Source organism: Lampetra fluviatilis, chromosome 4, assembly GCF_964198595.1.
Source record: "Lampetra fluviatilis chromosome 4, kcLamFluv1.1, whole genome shotgun sequence".
Classification (NCBI taxonomy): domain Eukaryota; kingdom Metazoa; phylum Chordata; class Hyperoartia; order Petromyzontiformes; family Petromyzontidae; genus Lampetra; species Lampetra fluviatilis.
The window spans coordinates 1,844,662-1,854,204 of NC_136278.1; positions in this window are offsets into that span (position 1 = coordinate 1,844,662).

Below are 9,543 nucleotides of genomic sequence, written 5' to 3' on the forward strand. Positions count from 1 at the left end.
TTTAGTGACCGCATAGCGGCGACGATCTGCGTCGACACTCAGGCAGGATTTGACCTCACACTTTTCCTATTTCATGGTGCCACGCTGTCTAACCGCTGTGCCATCCGCCTGCGCATATTATTGGCCAATGTATCTCGCGTCCAATACAAACTCTGCCATCGATTCTGCTGCTGCTGGGAGGTCGAAGTGAGGGGGGAAGGGAGCCTGGCTGGGAGGTTTTATCAGTTCAAGGGCTATTACAGGCCTGGGTTGTGACCAATTTAAAGGAGGGTTTTGCTGAGGCGGGGGGGCTGTATGGTGAAAATTATGAAAGTGTGGTGGGGGGAGGGGGGGGGAGGAGTGGGGTGATTGGGGAAGGGGACGCGAATTATCTCAAGAGCCCCCAATTCCATAAGTACCATAACAAGATATGTCTCGGAAACAATTAAATTAAAATTACATGCAAATTCGAGCCCTTTATCTGTTGCATTCTATTTTACTCGTGAAAATAATCCCAGACGCTAATTGTATTTAAAACCATTTAAGTGGAGAACGCGGGGGGGAGATGGGTGGGGAACACGACCAACAGCAAAAAAAAAACCTGACCTCCCGAAATTAGAAATTAGGGTTGAAACTTGACAAATTTCCTCTTTGACTTCAAAGTGAGAAGAGAGAGAGAGAAGAACCCCCCCCCCCCCCCCCGTTACCCCTTTCACAAACGGACTCGTGTTGCAGCGTTAAATGCTTCAGCTCCTAAACGGAGGCGATTGTGGATAGGGAGCTGCGGCGAATCCGATACCCACCGCTGGCTGCATCTGTTGTCTATTTGAGACGGGGGGCCGTCGTGCGAGCGACTGAAGCGGCCTCGGCGCGGCGGCGGTGCCGTCACCAGAGATGGCAGAGATTTTCTTCCCTCCCCTCCCTCCCTCCCTCCCCTCCCTCCCCTCCCTCTCCCAGCGGAACCAGATGTCGGCGCTGGTTAATTGGGACACTCGGATCTGTCTGCGAGGTTCTCTCCCTGTGCCCCGAGGGGAGGTGGCCGCGTGCAGGTGTGAATTACCGCCTGGCGCTGGGAAATGCGGTGGAGGTAACGCGAGGGGTGACGAGCAGGGAAGGAAGGGGTTTAAAGAAAGACAGGCGCAAGGAGAGAGAGAGGGGACGGGCAGGGAGGGAAGCGGAGAGGGAGGGAGGGAAGAATAGGAGGCAAATGGAGAGGAAGAGAGAGAGACGGAGGAAAACGAGAAAGAAAGAACCAGACGGAGGGAATTGAGAGCAGGTGTGAGCGCAGGTCACATTAGCGGTCGTGTTTAGAACTGTGGTAATTGTTATAATGACGGCAAAAGCTTCTCGGCACTCGCGGCTTTAAACGGGTGATGAACCGCAGGAACCCCGAAGGCAACTTCATTCCCTGGATCGGGTTGAGGGTGAAGCTCGGGATTTTGAAAAAAAAATTGATTCTCTGACCCCCCTCCCACTCTGCTTACCCCCTCCCCCTTTTCCCTTCCTTTCCATTTTCGTCTCTTGGACACGTGTCGGAGATAGTCAGACGGAGAGCCGCCTGCGTGGGAAGCTAAACAGGCGCCGTTCCTTCACTCGCTCGCTCGCTCGCGGCAGACAACAACAACAACAAAAAATCCAAAACTCATCTGCAAGATCGCGCCCCAAGCTCGCGTGGCAGCACGAGTCGGAGTCGCTCCGAGGTTCATAGCTGAGCGGGCCGCACGCACAGCAACGCACCTGCTACCCATTCGCAGGTGTTTAGTCGCTGCAGTTTGGGCGGGGAGGGCAGGGGGCAGGAAAGGGATGAATTGGAGGTACGGACGAGCGGCAGAGGGCCACGGAGAAGAGAACAGAACATAAACCTTGAAACTAAATAGTATAAACCATTATTATTTTTACTTTTGCCAGGTAAGGTTCACTGAGCTGTACAGCTCTTTTTCAGGAGCGACCTGGTCACAAATGATAGCTCAACGAGCACGCGGAGAGGGAACAAATATGAAGCAGGTGTCAGAGTCGGGATCGAACCCACGTCCCCCTGTATACCAGGCGAGGTAGTTAACAGCTCGCCACAGCGGCGCCTAACATCCAGAAGCAGCAGCAGCAGCAGTCACGGGGAACGAGGAGTGAGTGAGTGGCAGCAGCAGCAGCGTGGCGGTGTTACCTTCACTCCCTGACGGCTGCCAGCGAATTTCCAGAGGCGGGCATCTGGATTCGAGTATAAACTGGGAAAGCGGTCTCCGAAATTCCTCCTCTGAGAAAATTGAAGGCATAAACGCCACGGCTCCACGCAGATTTGGGGTGGGGTAGTGGGGGGGGTGAGGAGATGGTTTCGATGTACTTACGGAAAATCGTTCCCCACGTTTTGTACCAAATGTGATATCGGTGTCACGCCGTGAGACTCGGTTACAGTTTAGAATTCCCGCAGCTCGGCAGTGTCAGAGGATGATCCCAGAAGTTGAAATTGCAGAACTACTTTAATTAGCAAAATGTAATTAATATTATAATAATGGTAATTGCTAAACTGCAATAACATGGCAACGCACTGCAAGGTCATGGAAATTATAGCGCGCATTTATTAATACTAATCTTAGTCTAATGACGGCTATATACTTAATACGTCTTGTGTACCTGTCACCCCGATGTTATTTACCATCACCGTGTTTTTTACTTTTCTATTCATTCATTTTCCTTCCCTCTTTCCTTTCGCTCGTTCCTCTCTTGTTCTCCAGATCACAAACAAGAGAGTTCACCCCCTACCGTTCACGTCGCTCGTTTGGATGCCCTGGGTCTTGTGCCACCCTGTGTTTGTCTTGTGGGAAATAGAAATATATATTTTAAATAGGTAAAAAATTAACCCGTAAAAACAAAGTTTTTCACTATAAATCCTTTATATGCGTGTTCAATGGGCCACAACCCAGCCCACATTGGTCTTTGAAACGGGCGGCTAGAGTCCTCTCGTCCTCTGGCTTGAGATGGCTGCCACCTATGGGTCAGATGATTGCCTGCCACCATTAAGCAATTGGTAATTAAATAAATAAAAATTTGACCTAATAAATGTAACATTTTTGAAAAAAAATTCCAGGAAAAGAAATTGTCACGCACAACGGGTCTGTGTGCAAAATGTCAGCTCGATTGGATCACGGGAAGTGAGTTAAAAAACGACCGAAAGATTTGCACGGTCGTAAGCGCGCAAGCAAGCAATCAAGTGAACTTAATATAAAGGATTTAAAAACGAGCCGTGAGCATGTGAGCCTCCACACTGTGATTCATGCCACCTGCTCCGATCAACAATATTATTCAAGTTTTTAAAAATATTTATAATACGATACCTTATGTCCCATAATTTCTACAACCAACAAATTCGTTACGAGTACAACACACTCCGGTGAATTGGCACGTTTTGTTTACGTGACAAATCTAATTAAGCGGCTGTATCGGGTGGTGGCGGGTTTAACGACACATTCATCTATTTACCCCAAAACTTATATTATCAATAATAACGGGTCGGGAAAGCCTACAACGTGTTAAACCAACTTAAAATGTGTTTATCACAGCCTCAACAACAACAAAAACTCTCACTCCACTCCGTTGACATCTTAATAATAATAAATAACCAGCCGGCTTGCGAGGCCAAACCAAAAAAAAAGGGGGGGGGGTGGGGGGGGCTGGTGGTGTCCTCCGCATCTCCATCGAGCAAAGAAAGGGAGCCTCTCCTGAACGAGCTCCGAGCACTTCTCCCCAATCAATCCCCTCGAGGCTTTTACTTGAACCCTGCACAGCGCAGCAGCGGCCGCGAGGGCGATGAGGACCACCTAATTCTCTTCTCTCCCCCCACCCCCTAAGCGCTCACCCCCCACCCCCTGCACACTCCTTGCCATCCGTCGCGGGAATAAGAAAAAAGCAGGGACCCATTTTCCTCGTCTCTAAGGCTTGGGAAATTTTTAATTACCACCGGCAGTGAGTTCACAATGCTCAAGTGTTGTGGGGGCGATCTGGTGGGAGAGGTTTTTTTTGTATTTTAATTCCAAGACGGAGGGAGAGAGGGAGATGCGCTGGTGGTGGCGGTGGAGACGGTGGTGGCGGTGGTGCAGCGGTTAGCGCGCTGCGCTGAACCCGGCGACCCGAGTTTGGTTCCCGCTCACGGCCAACACCAGTGACGGTTAATTAAACCCGTCCTGAGCCTTCTCTAGGTCTACTCAGCTTCGAAGGAGTACCTGTTCCGGTGTGTAAACATCGCCACTGGGGAGACAAAGGCGGTCGGGCGTGGTGCTGGCCACCCACCCCTCGTGTACCGTTCTGGCCTTCATATGTGCTCGCTAACAGTACTTGCCCCAACAGTTTGTAGGCTATACGGGGGATCTTTGTCTTTGTTTTTTGGCGGCAGTGGTGGTAGTGCCACCCGTGTGAGATGGGAAACATTCATTGGCCAAACAAACCACGAAGCTCCTTCGTCTAATCCACTGCTGGATGATGGCCTCCCCACACCGTGCGGGTTGGTTGGGTTATTTGACCACGGAGGCAGGGGTTGGAGCGGTGGGCACAGACGTAGCAACATAGAAGGTACAGTACAACGATGGATGTTTCTACAGCGCCTTCTGCTGCCCACCACATAGCCCTACAGCCAGCCACCTATAACAACCTGGTGTGAGTTCGGGTCACCCAATCAAGCACTCTCCATGAGGCTCAAGACTGCTTAGCTTCTGACGGTCAGGGCATTCTGGGTTATGTGATGAAAGGGTAACAGTACAGAGTTTATATAGATGTGAAAATCAAAGTCTAAGTGATCTCCGACTCTATTGAGCTAGCGGTTAGATTCCACATTGCTGTGACAGGGATGAGTCGCTACACAAAGTATCGCCAAGTTTACCTTCACCAGCAAGTGGGACTGGCATTATTGACCCGAGAGGGATGAACGTATCAGTTGCGACCTCTGGACAGGATGCAAACTCGAAACCTTCTCATTAAACACGAGGAAGGCGCTGGAAGCCAAGTGTGCCGAGTGAGGGATTTCTCCGAATTTGACTCCAGTTTTCTTTGCTATTTTATCCAGATTTTTTCGGTTTTACCAGATTTTCTCATCCCCCCCCACCCATTTCACACGCGCACAATACGATTCCAAACACCTGTAAAAAAAATGTACAAAAGCCATACATTTTGCAAGCCTTTCTTTCCAAATAATCTACTTTTATCTAAACGTTAACCTTTTGTCGTGAGCACAACTTCCATTGTGCCAAAAACCTTTCAATCGCCTCCTTCGGGCTTTCGTGCGCGCGTTTAAATAAGCACCGAGGCTTGCGGAGTAACTGCCGTTGTAATGCATGAAGCGGGGGGGGGGGTGTGGGGGGTGTGAGAACGCGCAGATCTGTTCGTGTCGAAGAAGAAGAAAAGAGAAAAAAAAACGACTGTATCGCTTTAAACAAAAAACACACTGCGCCTTGTGGAGGCAGTCCGGGGTGAGTGGCTGCCGCTGATTGCTGAACGCCCAGGGTTGTGGAGGTGTTGAGAGGGACTTGTGTTCAATGTCACAGCCTTTCATTCCCCCATCCCCACCCCCCACGCCCACCAGGCTTTGCCTGCATTGTGCGGGTTGCACGGCATCGTAATTGAGGTGGGCCCCGTGTGGCTCACGCTGGGGCTAGAACCGTGACAGAGACACGAAGCCGGCACCTTTGAGATTCCAAGTTCGAAACCCGGCCTCGGTCACGTGTGATTTAAACCACATTCTCCGGTGTAGCGATGCGATGGGTCCAAGGCCTGCAATAAGTTTAGTAAAATTATTTTGCTTTTTTTTTGTTTCCACTGTTGAGAAATATAACTTTTGGTTTGAGTGGCGTGCGATGAACTCTTTTGTTGCTAGGCTTTATATTAATAATAACGACAAAGAAAGGCGTCCTGACGCCACTCAAAGCGGCGTGTCGCCGCCACTTCGCGAGCGGTTCTGCGATGTCGTCACCGAAACGTGACGCGTATGGCGACGACACAATTGGAATTTAATCCTGAAGAGAAATATTCAAGAGTTATTTTTTTATAATCGTAAACCATACTATTGGGATTATAAGGTGCATCCACCGCCCCCCCCCCCCCTGTGTTGCATAGTTAGAGTAACGTGGAAATGGTAGTTGCGTGTGTGTGTGAGACCAGATTTGTCGAACTTTTTAGTGACGGTCACATCCTTTTGGATTCGTCTTACTTTCTGGAGAAGTATCGTACAATGCGACGAATGCTCTCACGACGATGATGATGCTGCTGCTGCTGCTGTAGCTGTACTCAGCGTGAGTGTGGAGCAGGCTGATTTGCCACTGCACTTTGTCGCGAATGTGAGGACGATCTGAGCCCAGGTCGTGGGGGAAAAAACAAGCCAAGCGCTTCGTGTGAAGTGGTTCAAAAATCAATGTTCTTAGGCTGAAGGTTACATATATTACAAAAAAAAGGTTCATTCATGGAACGATGTTTTTTTTTCTTTCATAAAATGAACACAGCTCATAAAGCCCAACGTTTCGCAAACACACCACCAAAATAATACGGTTTACATAAGCAACACATATTCCCCCATACGCAGACATTTTTATACCGTATTCTCGCTGGATTTGTCTCACGATGTTTTATTACCCTTCTGCAAAATGCCACGTTGCGTTTGCCAATTCCATGTTTTTACATATCCTTGTTTGTCTTATATCCTGCTTTGGATCCTCGGTTTTCCCCCTCAATCTCCCTCCGGTCTCTGTGGCAAAAAAAATAGTGTTTTTCATTGTATTAATATCTCACCTGGTTATAAATCAATTTATTTGTGTTGTTTTGAAATCGGTTTCTACGATTGCACCGCGGATTAAATGGTTGGTTTGAAAAGTTAGTCCCCGGGGAATTTGTTAGCGATCGAGTGAGCAGTGGAATGCCTCTCGCGCCCGTCGTGCTAGCGACTCTCAGGGCTCCCCCCCACCTCTCCCCCACCCCCCCGAACATCAGATGTTGCCAGCGGATTTAATGCGTGCTGCATGGAAAGCCATCAATCATTCCATTAAATGTATTGGACGCACCTGCTGTGCCCCGGCTGCTTGGAAAACCCGGAGTGGCTGAGCTTGGCTTCTTGCCACGGAGTGGAAAGATGAATCTTCCCCAGCTCGGAGCAGAGGGCCGAGTTGCATGGAACGTCTTTTCCATGAAGTAGAAAAAATAAACCTAAAATATCAACTTTGCTAAGTTGCACAGTTGAGTCGTGCTGCGATGGTTATGGCGCGGTGACATCACCGGGGCCGGCGTGCCTTAGCACATTTGCATTGCAACGTTTCAGTGTTTTGGTGTTAAAAATGGCATGCCGTAGTAACAAATAGATGTGAGGTTAAATAGACTAGAGCATGAAATACAATTAAAAAATCACCGTCGTCTCCCGCACATAGCGATTTGTTACGAAAGCGTTAAAGAAGGGAAAATGCTGAATCTTGCTATTCGGGAGCCTTGCTGGGAGCGTGGGGTTTTTTTGTTGTTATTGAGCTGCAGTCAGCAGTTTCATTCGACTGGCAAATTAATCGCTTGTGAATGAATGTTTTGATTGAGAGGACAATACAGTCGATTTTCAAATGAATAAAACCACTCGTCTTGCTGTAGACGGATGGATGTTCTGTCGCTGTCGAGCTGAGCGAGATAATTAATGAGAGCACAGTCCTCGTGGCGCACTCACCCGTGAGCTGAAAACCTTGCAAAGATGCACAGATTTTATACGTTTGGCATTACATGCAGAGACAAAAAGAAGAACGAACACATGGATCACAGTGCATACGGAGGTTAGGTACATCGTATCTACTATGAAGTAATCTGGCTGGCTCAGGACACAGTCGCTGTATGGATGCACGTTGAACTTCTTTCAACCGCGCTAATTGGAGGTGCGGGGGAAGAACAACAAACCAAACACAAAAAGCAGTTATCAAGAAATTAGTTTTAAATCGAGATTTAAAAATGCACAGTTGCAGTGGCTTCCTAATATCGGAAGGGAGATCGTTCCAGATAGCCGCAGAAGCGCATCTGAGAGCCGGCGATGCGGTCGCCGTCTTTGTTCGATGGCGAGCCAATATCCGCTGCTGCGAGGATGACCGGAGTTTGCGTGATGGTTTATTCTCCGTGACGGGGACCAGCAAGGTAATGCGATTCATTTGTATAAAAGCTGAGGGCCGGTGGTTGAGACCAAGCACGGAGGTGGCAGCCGCAGGAATGAACACACCAAAGAGCTCGTCCGCCATAGAGATGGATCAACCAAATCAGCTGATGTGCATGAGCTTGACGAATCGTTGCATCACGAGAACGTAAGGGGTTGGCAATGGCTTTGGAAGACCTTCCTCCTGGCTACAGGCGACAATGATGATGGATTTGTTTTGTTTTACTTTTACATATATGCGCGTTTTCACGGATGCCAGCTGTGCAAATTAATAAGTTGGTCTCCGCCTCTGCTCGATTAACCTTTAGAGATGGGTTTAATTGGGTGCAACAAAATAGTTTTGATTTTTTACATTTTTTTGAAGCGTTAATTATTCACAGAGATGAGAAAAAACTTTTTACTGCGAATCATGGAACTCAAAAAAACACGTAAAAAATCTGGTTTCATTTCAGGGAGAAGATTGGGATTTCAACCCAGCATGTCCTCGCTGATGTCTTGGTACTGGCATGAAATATTTTCCGGATCGCCGACCCAGATGAACTTCAGACACTCATGAGCCGCTCAGACACTCATGAGCCGCTCCTGTAAATAGTTGTCTATGGTGGCGACACGGCCCAGCGGGTAGCACGTTCACCACTTATTTGCAGAGGCTTGCGGTTCAACTCCAGTGGCCGCCCTGATTAACACTGCGTTGTGTGTATTAACCGTGACAATATACGCGCCGTCCGCTTCAGAGTGGACGTTCAAAAACACCGTGACGTCGTTCGCGAGGGCAGGCCCTCGTGTGCCGACGGCGGCGTGGTCTAAATTTGGCAAGTTATAAAATGACCCGTAAATTACTCAATTGGGATTAAACGTAGCAATCATCGCCCCCTACTGCAAACAACAACAAAAAACTTGGCAGGACCCAACCTGAATGGAGACTCCGCGAGGCTTTCCTGGGTCAACACGCGGAATAATAAAGTTTCTCAAAAGGCGTCGTGGTGACAGACACCGCAGTCGCTAGACTCCTCCAGACCAGGACTCGCCCACACCTGAAAACCTCTCAGGCCTCAAGCGGGGAATACTTTGCGAGCACACACACACACGCACGTCGAGTGCATTTCTAGCCGCTTGTATTTTAGCAATAAAAAAATATATATATTTTCTCTCTTGCATTTCTTCCAAACGTCGTGAGGTTTAAATTGATAACATTCACCCTCATACCAAAGTCCGTGAACGTCAACGGCTCTCGGACCCAATGCTCTGGAGGCGCTCTGCGTTAGATTTACATCAACGTCAGAATGTTACCGTGTTTGCTTTGAAAAGCTCGCGGCTGTTGGTATAAGAGAATGAAATAAAAAGGTTAAAAAAGTACATTATATAAATACTATGTGTAATAAAAATAACATGCTCACTCAATACAATAAAACACAAAT